General features: G+C 39.6%; 1 pseudogene; it reads left to right on the forward strand.

Annotated features, from left to right (window-relative positions):
* The first annotated feature begins 1,498 nt into the window (after positions 1 to 1,498).
* LOC127220160 (PRAME family member 20-like) lies at positions 1,499 to 10,147 on the forward strand (annotated as a pseudogene).
* Positions 10,148 to 14,692: the final 4,545 nt, after the last annotated feature.

Raw genomic sequence — 14,692 nt, forward strand, 5'->3', positions numbered from 1 at the left:
GAGGCCTCACCAAGCCTCCCCCACCACCCCACATCAAGGCTGAGCAAGGCATCCCACCATAGGAAATGGGCCACCCAAGAAGTCCTGTCATGCACCAGGATATGTACTGGTCTCACTGCCAGGGGCCCCACAGAGAGACAGAGTCATGCAACTGTTACTCAAAAGCAGAAGGACTAGTTCAGTCCTATGCAGGATCTCCAGCTGTAGGTCCACTATCCTTGAACTCCCACTAACTTGGGCCAGCTGTTTCTGTGGATTTCGCAGTAATGATCTTGATCCTCCTTGCTCATTTAATCCTTCCTCCCTCTCCTTGACCTGGGCCCCTGGAGCTCAGCTCAGTGCTTGACCATGAATCTGTGTATTTGCTTCCATCAGTTACTTGTAACATGAAAAAAACAAACAAACAAACAAACAAACAAACAAAAAAACAGAGACAGCTATTGGGCTTCAAGTGCTTCAGGCTGAAGAGCAGAGAAGCAAAACAGCTGAAACAGCTGGCCACTATCTCTTACCTCTACCTGAGACTAAAAGGGTTGATCTGTCTCCACAAGCTCTACTCTAAGCCTCAGACTCCTCAGTGTGGCTGGAGACTAAATCTCAGAATGCAGCTTGAGACACTAGGTTCCTGTCTTTTATATACACCTCTAGGCCTGGGACTAAGGCATGATCTCTAATGTTTTAGACTGATTCACTCTCATGTAGCCCTGGGTGGCACTTAACTCACAGAGATCCATCCTGAGTTCTGGGATTAAAGATATGACCACCACTGCCTAGCTTTTATAACTTACTAGTGTGTCTGGCTTTGCATTCTGATACTTCAGGCCATCTTTATTAAATCATAAATAATATATCACCACAGTTATGGTCTTACAAGATTTTCCAGTGGATATTTTTAGTATGACACTAGATGTTCAGGCTGGGAGAGAGACTAGGGTAGAGGCACCTCAGGGATTCATCAGGATATAGATAATCGTGAAGCCAAGGAAACAGGTGAAATGAGTCAGGATAAGTAAAGAGGGAGAGGAAAGAATGGATAAAGAGGTCAAAGGGAAGCAAACTGCTGCTGAAGCTAAAGTTAAAGTGAGAAAATGATGAGGTTAGAGAATGTTTTATGGAAACAAATTTGTTTTATAGAAACAAATACAACCACAGAAGTGTTAATTGGATTTAACAACACATAGGTCATTAATGAATGGCAAAACAGTTTCAGAGAAGAGTTGGAAGTTCAGAAAAGGTGATTATGAGGAGAAAGTACTGATAACATGGACAAATAATACATTCAAGAAGTTTGTATGAGAAGAGGGAAGGACAGTACTTTGCAAGAACTTGATCTGAGATTTCTATTTATGTGTTTGTGGTGTGTGTGCTTGCGTGTGTGTGTGTGTGTGTGTGTGTGTGTGTGTGTGTAACTTTGGAAGATGCAAAATACTTCCCACTTCTCTAATTGGAAAGTAAAGATCCCAAAGGTGGTATTACACTCATCTCCCATTGTCTCACCATGCAGGCACCACATGACAGGTATGATTTCACTTCTTAGTTGCTGAAGTAAGAATCCTGTGACTAGGTGTTCATAATGAAATACAAGCAGATGTGACATTGCCACTTTGGGGTGGAAACTAGAAGCACTGAAAATTGTTCTACCTTACCTTCCCCTTTCAGTGACCTAAAAATAATATGTGTTAGGATAAATCTGCAATTAGCTTACATCCTAAAGGAATAAAGTAAAATAGCTTCCCAGGAATGTGTAACAAGCATCAAAAGTCGGGGACTTATTTAATGTGGATTTCTCCATCTCTTATATTCTGTATTGAAGCTGAACTTGGCTTTCATCGTTCTAATTTGTGTTTCCCTTAATTGTTTTAAGCAATTTATAATGTGAGTATAAGAGCATCACAATGATCTAACTTGGGCTTCCAGACTCTTACCAGGGCTTATACTGTTGAATTCTTTCACTCAGCCCTTCTCAGGCCTTTGAGCTTGAACTGATGTTACCACTGACTATCAAGGATTCATCTTATAGATGCAAACTGAATTGGCTGTGGGACTTTTCAGACCCCATCTTCTCCTGTGAGCTCATCTGTATAATCAGTCTATCTCTGGGGACAGGGTAAAATGCTTGGCACACAAGTGTGTAGAGATGAGTTAGAATCCCACATGGCAGTATGTGTCTGCATCTGTAATCCCAGTATTTCTACAGTTAGATAGGAGCAGGAAAAAGAAGACTTCCCATAAGCCTGTGTGCCAGATGACTTACCACATAGAGAGACAAACAATGCACCCTATTTCAACACAAACAGTGAGCATGGATACTCATGGCTGCTTTCTGACTTCTGCAATCAGGGTCTGGCATGAATATGCCTGGACTCAAATACAGAAACATGTATGATCACAAACAATAAAACTCCTCCACCACCACCAGAGCTATCTAGCTTGATCTCTTAATTTACTTTTATTTATCAGGAGTACCTGATTGTACACTATTCATGTGTCCAAAGACTCATGGTATTTGGACAATACAATTTCAAGACTCCACTTTAAAAATAAAGATATCAATACTGAGGCCCTAAATGTGTCCAGATTTCCTTATCTCCACCACAGTCATCTTTTCTCAGACCTTTGAATTTAATTGATCCAGACCTCTGGATTCCTGAAGTCCACTCTATATGTCTAGTTTTGACTCCTGATTCATTCAGGCTCAGGGTAGAATCCTGTAAGTTGCCCAACTCAGTGTTTTCCATTGAATCTGGACGTGGCTTGGTTTACCTAATCAAGAACGTTACCTGTTGTTTTTCTTTGCTGCATATTGAGTTTTGTGGGACACTTGGATTGTGCCTACACCCAAAAGTTGTTATCTTAAACAAAGGGGACTAGAATTTCTTAACAAACCAGAAATGCCTTGCACTTACCTAGAGTTGAAGAGGTAGTATGATGACCAGCAAACATGGCTACGGGCAGACCTGGGCCAAGGCCTCTAAAGCCAAGTTTCTTTAGACATAAAAAGACATCAGAAGCCCAGAGGTTATCTGTCTGTTCTTACACACTCAAAGGATGCTTTTAGTATTTAGGAAGAGAGTAGTTTCCAGGGGTGAATAAGTGTGCCACTCACAAAAGAGAGCAGTTCTGTAACCAAGCCCTGGAAAAAAAAATTAAGCAATTTATCAGCTTCATAACAGCTCCTATCTGGGGGCCTTTTAGCTCCTCCTTGTTCAGGTAAGCTGTCTCTATGTGCTTCTGCTGCGTGGTCTTGTCCTCTCCATCTGCTTCTGGGTTCTAGTTCGACTCAGTGTTTATGTATGGGTGTTTGCTCCTATTTTCAACAGGCATTAGTTGAGGGCTGCATGGAGAAGTTAGTTGTTGATCTCACTCTCCGGGAAGGGCATTTATGACAGCCTTTCCATGGAAGCTGAGATTGTTAGTTGGGAGCAGTCTTGTAGTTCTCTCGACCTTTCTTTGTGTTCAATTTTATCTTCAAACCAATATTGGCTTCCTCTTTTATGTTCTCTCTGTCTCTGTCTCTGTCTCTGTCTCTCTCTCTCTCTCTCTTTCTTATCTTCTATTCCTAACCAGGCTCAATCTTCCTGGTCGCACAGGTTTTCCTTTCCTCCCCCTCATTTTCTCCTACTTCTCTCTCCATTTGCTGCCCCCCCACTTCACCTGAGCTCTGGGGGACTTGTCCCTGCCCAGTTCTGTGAGGGGCTTTATATGAATCTCTTAGAATACACCTTGTATCCTAGTTCCTCTGGTGGTGTGAATTATAGGCTGATGATCCTTTGATCTAGGTCTAAAATCCATATATGAGTGAGGACATACTGTGTTCCTCTTTTTGTGACTGAGTTACCTCATTCAGGATGGTTTATTCAAGTGCCATCCACTTGCCTGCGAATTTCAAGATACCATTATTTTTTTTTCTGCAGAGTAGTATTGTATTGTGTAGATGTGCCACATCTTCATTAACCATTCTTCAATTGAGGGGCATCTAGGTTGCTTCCAGGTTCTTGCTATTACAAATAGTGCTGCTATGAACATAGTTGAACAGATGTCTTTGTTGCATGGATGTGAATCCTTTGGGTATATGCCTAAGAGGGGGATTGCTGGGTCCTGTGGTAAACTAATTCCCATTTTCCTGAGGAACCGCCATACTGATCTCCAAAATGGCTGTATGAGTTTGCACTCCCACCAGCAGTGGAGGAGTGTTCCACTTTCTCCACATCCTCTCCAACATAAGTCATCACTGGTGTTTCTAATTTTAGCCATTCTGGCAGGGGTAAGATGGTATCTCAAAGTTGTTTTGATTTGCATTTCCCTGATAGCTAAGGATGTGGAGCATTTTCTTAAATGTCTTTCAGCCTTTTTGATTTCCTCTATTGAGAATTCTTTCTTCAGTTCTGTACCCCATTTTTTAATAGGGTTATTTGGTGTGTTGTTGACTAGTTTCTTGAGTTTTTTGTGTATTTTGGAGATCAGCCCTTTGTCGGATATAGGATTAGTGAAAATCTTTTCCCAGTCTGTGGGCTGCCGTTTGGTCTTGTCGACTGTGTCCTTTGCCTTACAGAAGCTTCTAAGTTTGAAAAGGTCCCATTTATTAATTGTTTCTTTCAGTGTCTGTGCCCCTGGAGTTATGTTCAAGAAGCGGTCTCCTATACCAATTTGTTCAAGGGTACCTCCTACTTTCTCTTCTAAGAGGTTCAATGTGGCTGGATTGATGTTAAGGTCTTTGATCCATTTTGACTTGAGTTTTGTGCATGGCGAAAAATTGGATGGAACTTTCACTTCTAGTTTAAGGAATATATACAATGCCTAGGTTGTGTGTGTGTGTGTGTGTGTGTGTGTGTGTGTGTGTGTGTATGTGTATAAATAATAAAAAAGCAACTATATGGTATGGTTATCGCTGCTATTATTTTTCACTGAAAACCATTTGAATAATGGCTGCTAAGAGCCACGCAAGATCAGCTTTTCAATGAAGAGGGATCAACTTGTTTGCATATCCCAAGGCTGCCTTTAGTAACTGTTTTCCAAAGTGCAAACACTAGCCTCCCTAAAATGTATTCATCTGTCAGATTAATTTATCAGATTAGCTAGCAGAGCTACTTGGACTCAGTGCCTGCTGCTCAGGGCTGCCTGGAGGTGCCATTGATGGCTAGATGAGTTTGATTAAAGATAGAACATATTGAAATTTCTTTGGTTGGGGTGGAACCAAGGAAGCCTTTTTTTTCAATGTTTTGCACTACTTTATTAATTTCTATCAATACATAATGGGTGGGATGAAGTGGGGGGGTTTGCTGGAGAATGTAGAGAAACAGAAATATATATTTCACTCTAAAGAATTCTTTAAATTGCATCAAAGCTGATTTTTAAAGTATTTTTATTTTAGAAATATGTTGTTAAATTTCTTACAATAGAACTATTTTGATGTTTATACACTATGCTTGGAAGAATGTTGACTACATTCCCTTTCTACAAGAAGGCCTTGACATCACCTCAACATGCTCTATATAGTCTATCATGTTTAAAATGACATACTTACATCTGCATTCCATCACTGTTTGTGGCAAAACATACTTTATGAAGCTGACCTACTGCAAACTTTATTGATGAGATCATTTGTTTGGTGTAAGTTCTGATTATACCCGGGTGAGATTTATGTTCTGTGCTTACAATCTCTACTCAAATGTCTATATGCCTGACATTCTATAACCTGAAATGTACCTAGTGGATGTAACCATTAATAGATGACAAAGTTTTGTTTCATTGTGTAAGATTTCAGATGTTTACTTCAATAGTAATGTTGACTACATACTCACTGCATTAAATACAAAAGAAAGGAATCATTTCTATGTAAAAATCACTATTCCCCCCCCCCCCTGAGTTGAGCTGCATGGTGGAATGCTGGGTGTATGTATATTAATTAGTGATACTTCACTTGATCCGAGCAGGGCTATTCCTGAAACCCTGACTAAAGGTATAAACTCAGTACCTTTGGCATGGTAAGCACCCAATGAAGCAGACAAAACTAGCTGTAGTCATAAAGTCATCTTCAAGCTAGACCTCAATGCTTTCAGAAAGCAATGTATTTATTTATATGCCCAAACAGATTATGCCAAGTACAAGTATTATTGTAACTTTCCTACATACATACATTTTAAATTAAAGAAGTATGCCTTGGTTTTCAGTTTTTTGTTTACCAGAACCTAGGGCTGAGACCAGAACCTTGCCCTTACTATGCAAGTACTCTACCACTGAGATAAATTCCCAAGCACAAACTAGGTTTTTATTTTTTATTTATTTATTTTTTTTTGCAGACAGGAATTCTATGTGTAGCCCTGGCTGTCATGGAACTCCCTCTGTGGGCCAGGTTGGCCTGGAACTGAGATCCACTTAGTTTTCAGAGATATTTGAAGCAAATATTCTAAGTTACAGGAAGAGAACGCATATGGCTCAACTTCTATTTGCATCACTGAATTTAACAGACCTTGTAAAATCAACAGTCTAATATATTCACATCTCAAATTACAGCCATTGTAGAACTGTTCCCTGGGCAAGACAACTGCCATGTTCCTCAGATCCACTGTGCTTGCTTATAAAAGACTATCACAATCATGCTTGCAATTTACCCCTCAAAGAGTTGGTATAGAGGGGCAGTAGGCCTGAGATTCCAGCAATTTGGAAGCAATTCTGTCCAAAGTACATGTGGTCTTTCTGAGTTGCTAGAGTATATATAGCCCAGGGCAGGTTACAAGAAAAGGAGTACACATCTATGACATACTGGTCAAGAGTTCCGACTGCAGTTGCTTTGGGGTCATCCATGTTCCTTCAGGTGACTCCTCACCAGTGCATCTTCTGAAAATTAGCCTGATAAACTCATTGGTTCATCAGGTTGAACTTTGGTGGGATGTTATCTATGGTTTGTAATTGAGATCATGTGACAAGGGGATAGATGATGTTTAATTCTGCCACCATTAACTGGGATAAGTCTGACATCTAGCCATCCTGTAACCCTTTAACACATTTTAACATGCTATTACCTGGTAGTTTATATTATTATATTATATTATATGCCACTGCTTCAGACTCAAGGTGAGAGTTTTTGAGAGGGAGGGCTGTTGTCCTAAATTAATTTTGAGCCATTTTACACACTAGGATAATATAAGTTAGGATTTTTTTTTTACATGACTTCTGATGCATCTATTGTATGTCTTCTGCATAACCCTGAGAAGGGCAATTACCGTGTATATTTGTATCTAAAGTATAATCAAACCAATCTGAAGTTTGTAAATAGACAAATTTAAATGATATGCTTGTGAAAATAACTTTTTAGAATTTTCTGTAAGTTTTAGTAAGACTCTGGCCTCTAACTTGCAATCAGCCTCCCAAGTACTAGGATGAAAAGTTAGTGCTGAAATTAAGCAGTTACATTTTATCCAGGTGTCACAGGAACTTTCCACTTTGACATCAAAATCCAAAGATGCTCAATATTGAGTCCAAAATATAGAAAACCTTATTCAAATTCTATCATTTCATTTATAAACTCAAATAAGCCTGACTGCTTACAACACTTCTGAAGAATGTGCTTGTAAGGAACTTGTGCTCACCCTAAACAAAAACTTACAAGACAGCCAATATTACACCTGTGACAAAGAGACTCAGCTCTTATTAAATTGAAGCATGTTTAAGTTTTGGGGGATGAAATGGTTGCATGTGTGCACAAATGTTTAGTCACTGGTCTGTTAGATTATGTGGAGTCAGCCTTTTCTAACTGCTCAGTTGAATTAAAACAACCTAAATATAATAAAAAATGTTTTTTTACAATTCTCCTTACAAGGATGATTGATATAATTCACTGAAACAAAAACAAACAAAAAACCAGCAGAAAATATCTCCTTCTTTTGTTTTGAGAATACTTTTAGAAATTTTCCATATTCATCCAATGGCCCCTTATGTAATGGTAGTTGTTACATGAGACATTACTCCAGCAGAATCTGAGACTTAATCACACCAACAAAATCTCTATGTTGAAACATTATGAAAGAAGGACAGGAAAAACAGTTGGGTAGTCAGAATGCCTTCTTATGAGCCAGTTCGAGTAAATTCAGTATTAAAATCAGTCAAACAGATTAGATATAATTAGGAAATAGAAGCAACATGGCTGAGAATGTGTGCACTTATTAAGATATTCTGAAACAATTCATTTTGATGCTTGATTTTATCAAAATAATAAATGGTAAATTGTAGAATTAAAGATGGGGCCCAGTGTGGTGTGTGTGCTGGCCCCTCTGGCTGCCAATATCATATTTTGCTTACCACCAGGGGGCAGGAGAGAAGCAGTACCTCTCAGTTGCAAAAAACAGATTGGAATTTCAAAAAGCTACACCTGGCAAGTGCTCTCTGTCTTTTCTCAGTAACTTCATCATCTGAATTTCATGGGTCATATATTAGGATGAGACCGATTTGCAAGTTTTGCTGAAAAAGAAAGAGCTAAATGAATAATATTTATTTTTTCTGTTTGATATTTTCTGAATCAATTTATTTCTAATTGTAATATTGTGTTTCATCTTACACAAGATTGTTTTTTCCCCACAGAGTGAGATGACCTGTAACATACACAGCCATTATTGCCAGGGCCTTCTTGAACCTGTCATTGTTGATAGAAAAATCTTTTAAAGAAACTATAGCACAGTGAAATATGAAATAAAATGAGCATTCAGCAACAAATTATACTTGTACTTGATTTTAAAATTTCATTAAGAAACCTAGCATAGAGTTTGAAGTCTCAGGATTTTCCAAACAAGCTGAGAAGAGGCAACAAGTCTGAGGTTTGGAGCCAGGATCACCTTTCAGTCTGAGATGCTTCTCTGGGATCTTTCTCCCTGAAGATCCACCAAGATGAGCATCAAGGAACTGGCTGGGAAGAGCCTGTTGAGAAATTAGGACTTGTTCATCTCTGCTTTGGAGCAGAAGTTGCCCATAGTATTCTTCCCACAACTATTTAAGCAAGCGTATGAAGGTAGTCATGTTAATGTCCTGAGGAAAATAATCTCTTCCTGACCCTTCTTTTGACTCCCTCTGGGAGCACTGAAGAGAATAAATGCCTTGGAGACCCAAGTATATGATGCCCTAGAGGAAGTTGATGAACTGCTTATCCAGAAGGTTCACCCCAGAAATTTCAAACTAGAAGTACTGGATTCATGGTCTGTGGGTCAGAGCTGTTTGGATGTGTGGTCTGGGCCCATAGATAACTGGTTACCACAGACCTCAAGTGAGACTAAGGATGGAGGGATGCAGCCCTTGAATGTGGCAGTGAACTTGTATCTCAGAGATGAGTAACCTAACAAGCTGTTCTACCCCTCAGTAGGCTGAGAAGAGGAAAGGCTTATTACAGCTGTACTTTTGGAATGTGTGAACCTGCAGCATATATACTGGGCTTGGATTGCCCCTGCAATTCAGCCTTCTTTCTTACCTGGGCTTCTTACCTGGGTCACATGATGAAGCTGCACAAGCTACCTCTCTCCAACATCCATGAAGGGAATATTATCTCCCTAGAGGAGAAAAGGCATATCATCTCTGGGTTTGGCATTTCATCTCTGGGTTTGTCTTGAAGCTCCTCAACCTGGAGTGCCTCCAGAGGTTGCAACTGGATGCTGCATCCTTCTTTGAGGGTCATCTGCACCAGCTCCTTAGGTCCATGAAGACCCACTTGGATGACCTGGCAGTGACTCACTGTGTAGTCTCAGCATCAGAGTGGAACCATCTTTCTAAGTTCCCATGTCAGTTGCAACAACTGAGTTTGGAAAATGTCACATTGACCAATTTAATTCCTGAGCCCCTCCAAGTTCTGTTAGTAAAAGCTGCACCTACCCTAGTGGCCCTGAACATAGAGAATTGTTGCCTTAAGGATTTCCATCTCCATGCCATTTTACTTGCCCTTAGCAGCTGCCTTCAGGTCACAACTTTCAGCTTCTGTGGGAACCAAATCTCAATGTATGCTCTGAAGACACTGCCATGCCACATTGCCAGCTTAGAACCTGTTTCCCAGGATTGCTATGAAGACAATATTACTCTCAATATGGAACACACACACAACCATTGCGATGAGCTTATGGACACACTGAAAGCCATTAGGGAGCCAGGGAGGGTTTATTTTTGGCAATGACCACTGCTGTCAATATATACAACAAAGCCATGATGTGTAAGTGTCAGAGGAGTTGACTAGTTGTGTGCAATTACCAAAAGCTTGCTGTGGATGCTGGGAGATGAAAACAAGGCCAGGGGACATAAACACAACACATGGTTTTAGACTGGTGCTACAGGTTGAGGGGGAAAAGTTAGTTGATTCTAGATTCATGATGAGGGAGAAAGTTTATTGGCGGGTGTCATGGGAGTGGATCAGATAAGGGTGTTAATCCAGCATAGAGATTATAAAGCCATTTTCCAAAATTGGAAAAAAGAAAAAAAGAAAAAAAGAGAGAAGAAAAAGAAAAGAAAGGAAGCATAATTCTTTTCTGCAAGGTCCTTCATTTGGTGCCAAACAGACTGACACAGTAAAGCAAAATCACTGAGTGTTTTAATAGTAGGAATTGAAACTCTGATAGAATAAACTTTTATTTGTGCATTTGTGTCTGAGTATGTGTATGTAATTCACATACATTGAAATTTAGTTTTTTCTACCCATTTTTGTAGTAGACGTTTGCTGTTAATTTGAGAAGGAAGAATAATGATTTTGGTGTTTGTGTATATATATATATGTATTAGTGTTCACGTGTATGTTGTTACATGTGTATGGTGGTAGCACATGTACATGTATATATACTTACTTGTAGAGCCCTAAAGCTGTCATAGGGTGTTTTCCTCCTTATACTGTAAAGGCCTCTTAATGAATCTCAGAACTTTCCAACTTGTCCCAGGATTCTTCTGTTTCTACCTTCCACCATCTCCACCATACAGTCCTGAAATTAAAGACAGACAACTACACTGACCCAGTGTTTATGTAGGTTAGGAGAATCTAAGCTTCAGTCTGCATGCTTGCATGCTTTCATGGCAAGTGCTTTATCTACCAAGTCATCTCCCCAGCCAGAGAGGAATAGATTAATTGCATGCAGCACTCAATATTGTCTTGTGACTCAAACAAATGTCCCATGAGCCTGAGATAGAATGGCAGGGGAGAAGTCCCATAGTGGTGGAGGGAAAAGTGGTTGGTTCCTTCTCTGTCCTCAGAACACAGTCTCTGACAACTGGGGTATTAAATGTTCTTTGGAAAAGGTACAAGGAAAGAGGAAAAGGTGTGAGGAAGAGAAGAGATGTGACATAAATGATGCATACAAACTTTAACATAGACAAAGAAAGGAAAATATCACTGTAAAGTTCTTTTGTTTTTGACTGAATGGGGACCTGAGCATTCTTAATTAATAAGGTCATAAAACCATAGTTATCTTGTTATCCTTTATAGAAAATATTTGAATCCTGACAGAAGAGACATGATGGGACTATGCTTAAAAAAAGACCTCAATGAGATGTGGTCCTTGGCTTTGAATAAGAACCAAGTACCAGTGAATAATGTGAGATAGGTTACCTGGGTCAGCTCAGTCAAATGATCTGAGTGTGTTAAAAGCAGAACTTATTCCAGCTGGTGGCAATCCGGGGAAACCTCAGAGACTTAAAGTGTGGGTCACTGATGCTACGTGGCTTGCTTAGAGGAAACAGCTAACAGGTAGGGACCTAAGAGTGGACACACTGAAGAGTGGAAGTATGTGCAATCCCAAAACCATCAGAAATGAAAAGCTCAAGTGATGGGTGATGTCATTTTGTAAATATGTCTTTTGTATTGGTTAATGAATAAAACACTGTTGGCCAATAGAAAAGCAAGATAGGCAGGACTAGGAGACAAGGAGGATTCCGGAAGTGGTAGGGAGGAGATTCAAAATGTAGGACCAAGAGAACAGAGGTCCAGATCCTTTCTCTGGTAAGATAAGACCACGTGGAAATACTTAGATTGATAGAAATGAGTTAATATTTAAGACAGAGCTAGCCAATAAGAAATGCTAGTAATGGACTAACAGGTTTATATCTAATACAGCATCTCTGTGTGTTGCTTGGGGCTGGCACAGCTTTTGGACCAGGCTGGTCGGAAAACCTACTCATAACACTCAAGTCTGATTGATACCTTGCTTAGTAAAAAAAAAAATAACCAACCCTGCCTGGATTTCTGACTTACAGAACTGTTGTTCTTTGACCAGGTATATGCATGGCTGTGGATATGATGGGCCAAACTGAGCCACTTATCCCCTCTAAGTTTCAGATGGAATGGTGTAGTAGCTATTCATACCTTCTTCTGAGACAAAGCAGAACCCTCTTTCTTATTTCTGATCCAGCCAGGTACATGGGTGTATTTATAGAGACTTCAGTCCCTTGGGAGATCCCCTATGTACACTGGTTGCCATAGTGAACCAAAGGAAGAAGATGCTAACTGTATCTACAGAATGATGCCAAATGGGCTTCCTTCTATTAAATTGCTTCTGGAATGGAAAGTTAGATCAATAATACTACAAACAGATCCAGTCATCAGAAAAAAAAGTTAATAGTAATGCATCACAAGATCTCCATTGCTTTATTATAATTCATTTTGGGAACTGTTTTTCATGATCTCTGAGTTTAGGTATTCAAGCATAGTGGTATAGATTGTACTATGTTCTGAACTGACTTGGTACCCATTCTTGCATTCTTGTGCTTGGTCATGTGGTTACAAAAGCAAACAAAGGTTTTTGTTTGTTTGTTTGTTTGTTTTTGTCTCTTTTTTTGCAGACGTTGCTTTGATACAAGAGAAAGGAAAAGGAGATCAACAGTACAGAGAGCTGAGTAAACAAATGCCCTCATGGACCAAACATTTAATTGAACTTTGTGTATGAATATATATATAAATATATACATATATATTTACATATATATATATGTATATATATATATATACCTATGTGAGTGTGTGCACATGTGTGTGAATGCAGGCATGGGTCTCTCATTGTACATGTGAAGGTGAGGGATAACCTTGAAGGCTGGTTTTTACCTTTCTTCTTGTTTGAGACAGAGTCTTTCTTTTCTTGTTGTTAATCACCTCTGCAATCACCTCTGGGAGATTTTATCTTCACTATCCACCCCACCATAGGAGTATTGACATTACAGACACATACTACTATGCCTAGCTTTACATGAGCTCTGGGGATCTGAACTCATTTCATCACACTTGGGCAACAAGGATTTTACCCACTGACCCATCTCTCCAGCCCCAATTTTACTATTTTGGTTCTCAGCTTCTACATTTCCTTGTCTGGGGACTGTTCATTCTAAGTGTGTGAATGAGTGTGCACATCTATATATGGTCAGCTGAATTTATACCCCCTTATGCTTGTGAAGGGAATGGCTTGCACAAATATGGAGGTTGACCCAATTATCTGACAAAGAATAGTTGTTTTAAGGGTGTTGCATTTGAGGAATGGTTTATCCATGTCAATGTTGTGTAACAGTTGATTGTGATTTCACATCAATGGCAGGGTAGGTATTTTGGGTTGGAGAAGTGATTGTATATTTTTCTATTTATCAGTATAACCTTGAGCATTAGACTTTCTTAATTAAAAAAAAAAAAAACCAAAACCTCTGAATAAAGAAACCCAAGAACTGAGCAGAGGTGACTTTGTCTGGATGCTGTGATTTTACCAAGCCTCCTGTAGATGAGTCTGGTTAACAATAATCTATGTTCCTATACTATTGCTCGTTGCTAATGTACAGCCTGTGATTGTAATGTCATAGCCCTGATGTCATTGTCTTCTGCAAGCATTTCCTATTGTATGTCTGGAGAACAAGTAAGAAACTAGCAAGTTTCTACATTTGACCAAATAGGGATTTTGGGAGTAGAATTTATGTGGATAAACATCACAAAGTCTCTTGGGGTACAGAGTCCTAAATGTGGGCCATGTTAACAGGACAGTGACTCTTTAGCCTTGGCATGGTTGCGATTGCAATGTACACTTCTACCTCTGTGATGGAAGGACACATGTCTCCAACCTTTATACAAATGCTTCCTTTCTCTTCCTTTTCATTACAAAGACCTTTTATCCTTTGTTTTGTTTGTTTGTTTGTTTGTTTTTTGTTTTGTTTTTTTTTAACTTTATGTTCAACCCTGATCCAGGAAGAGGCTATGAGATGCTCAAAGCACAAAATCACTGGTCATTGTCCTGTTTCCAGTCATATTCTGGTTTAGGATTGGTTTGAAGGAAGCTGTTTCTTTAAACTCCCTCTTGCCCTATTTTAAACTCCCTCTTGCCCTATTTGAGATTAATCTGCTGCAACACCTGTTAATGTAGCTGGACCTTCCATGGTGCTAATGTGAATCACTTAGCTATTTAAAAAATAAGAGGGAGTAGCTTTCATCCCTTTGGCCATGTGCTAAGATTAAACACTTACTTTGTCAAACCTTAGCAGGCAGCCTAAGTGAGGGCACTGCAGAGGAGATGATGAACAGACCTGAGAAGCGGAAAGCATATACGACACCCCTGAAGGTGAAAGTCAGCAAACTCCTGCTGTTACAGTTTCTAAAAGTGAACATAGGATTTGGCACTGCTGAAACCTACCTTTCCCCGAAAATCTCACAGAAATGAAGGGAAGGGAAAGGCAGGGAATTAGAACAGATGCTGAGGCAGCTGGATACAGA

The sequence above is a fragment of the Phodopus roborovskii genome, unplaced genomic scaffold (genome assembly GCF_943737965.1).
Source record: "Phodopus roborovskii unplaced genomic scaffold, PHOROB, whole genome shotgun sequence".
Classification (NCBI taxonomy): domain Eukaryota; kingdom Metazoa; phylum Chordata; class Mammalia; order Rodentia; family Cricetidae; genus Phodopus; species Phodopus roborovskii.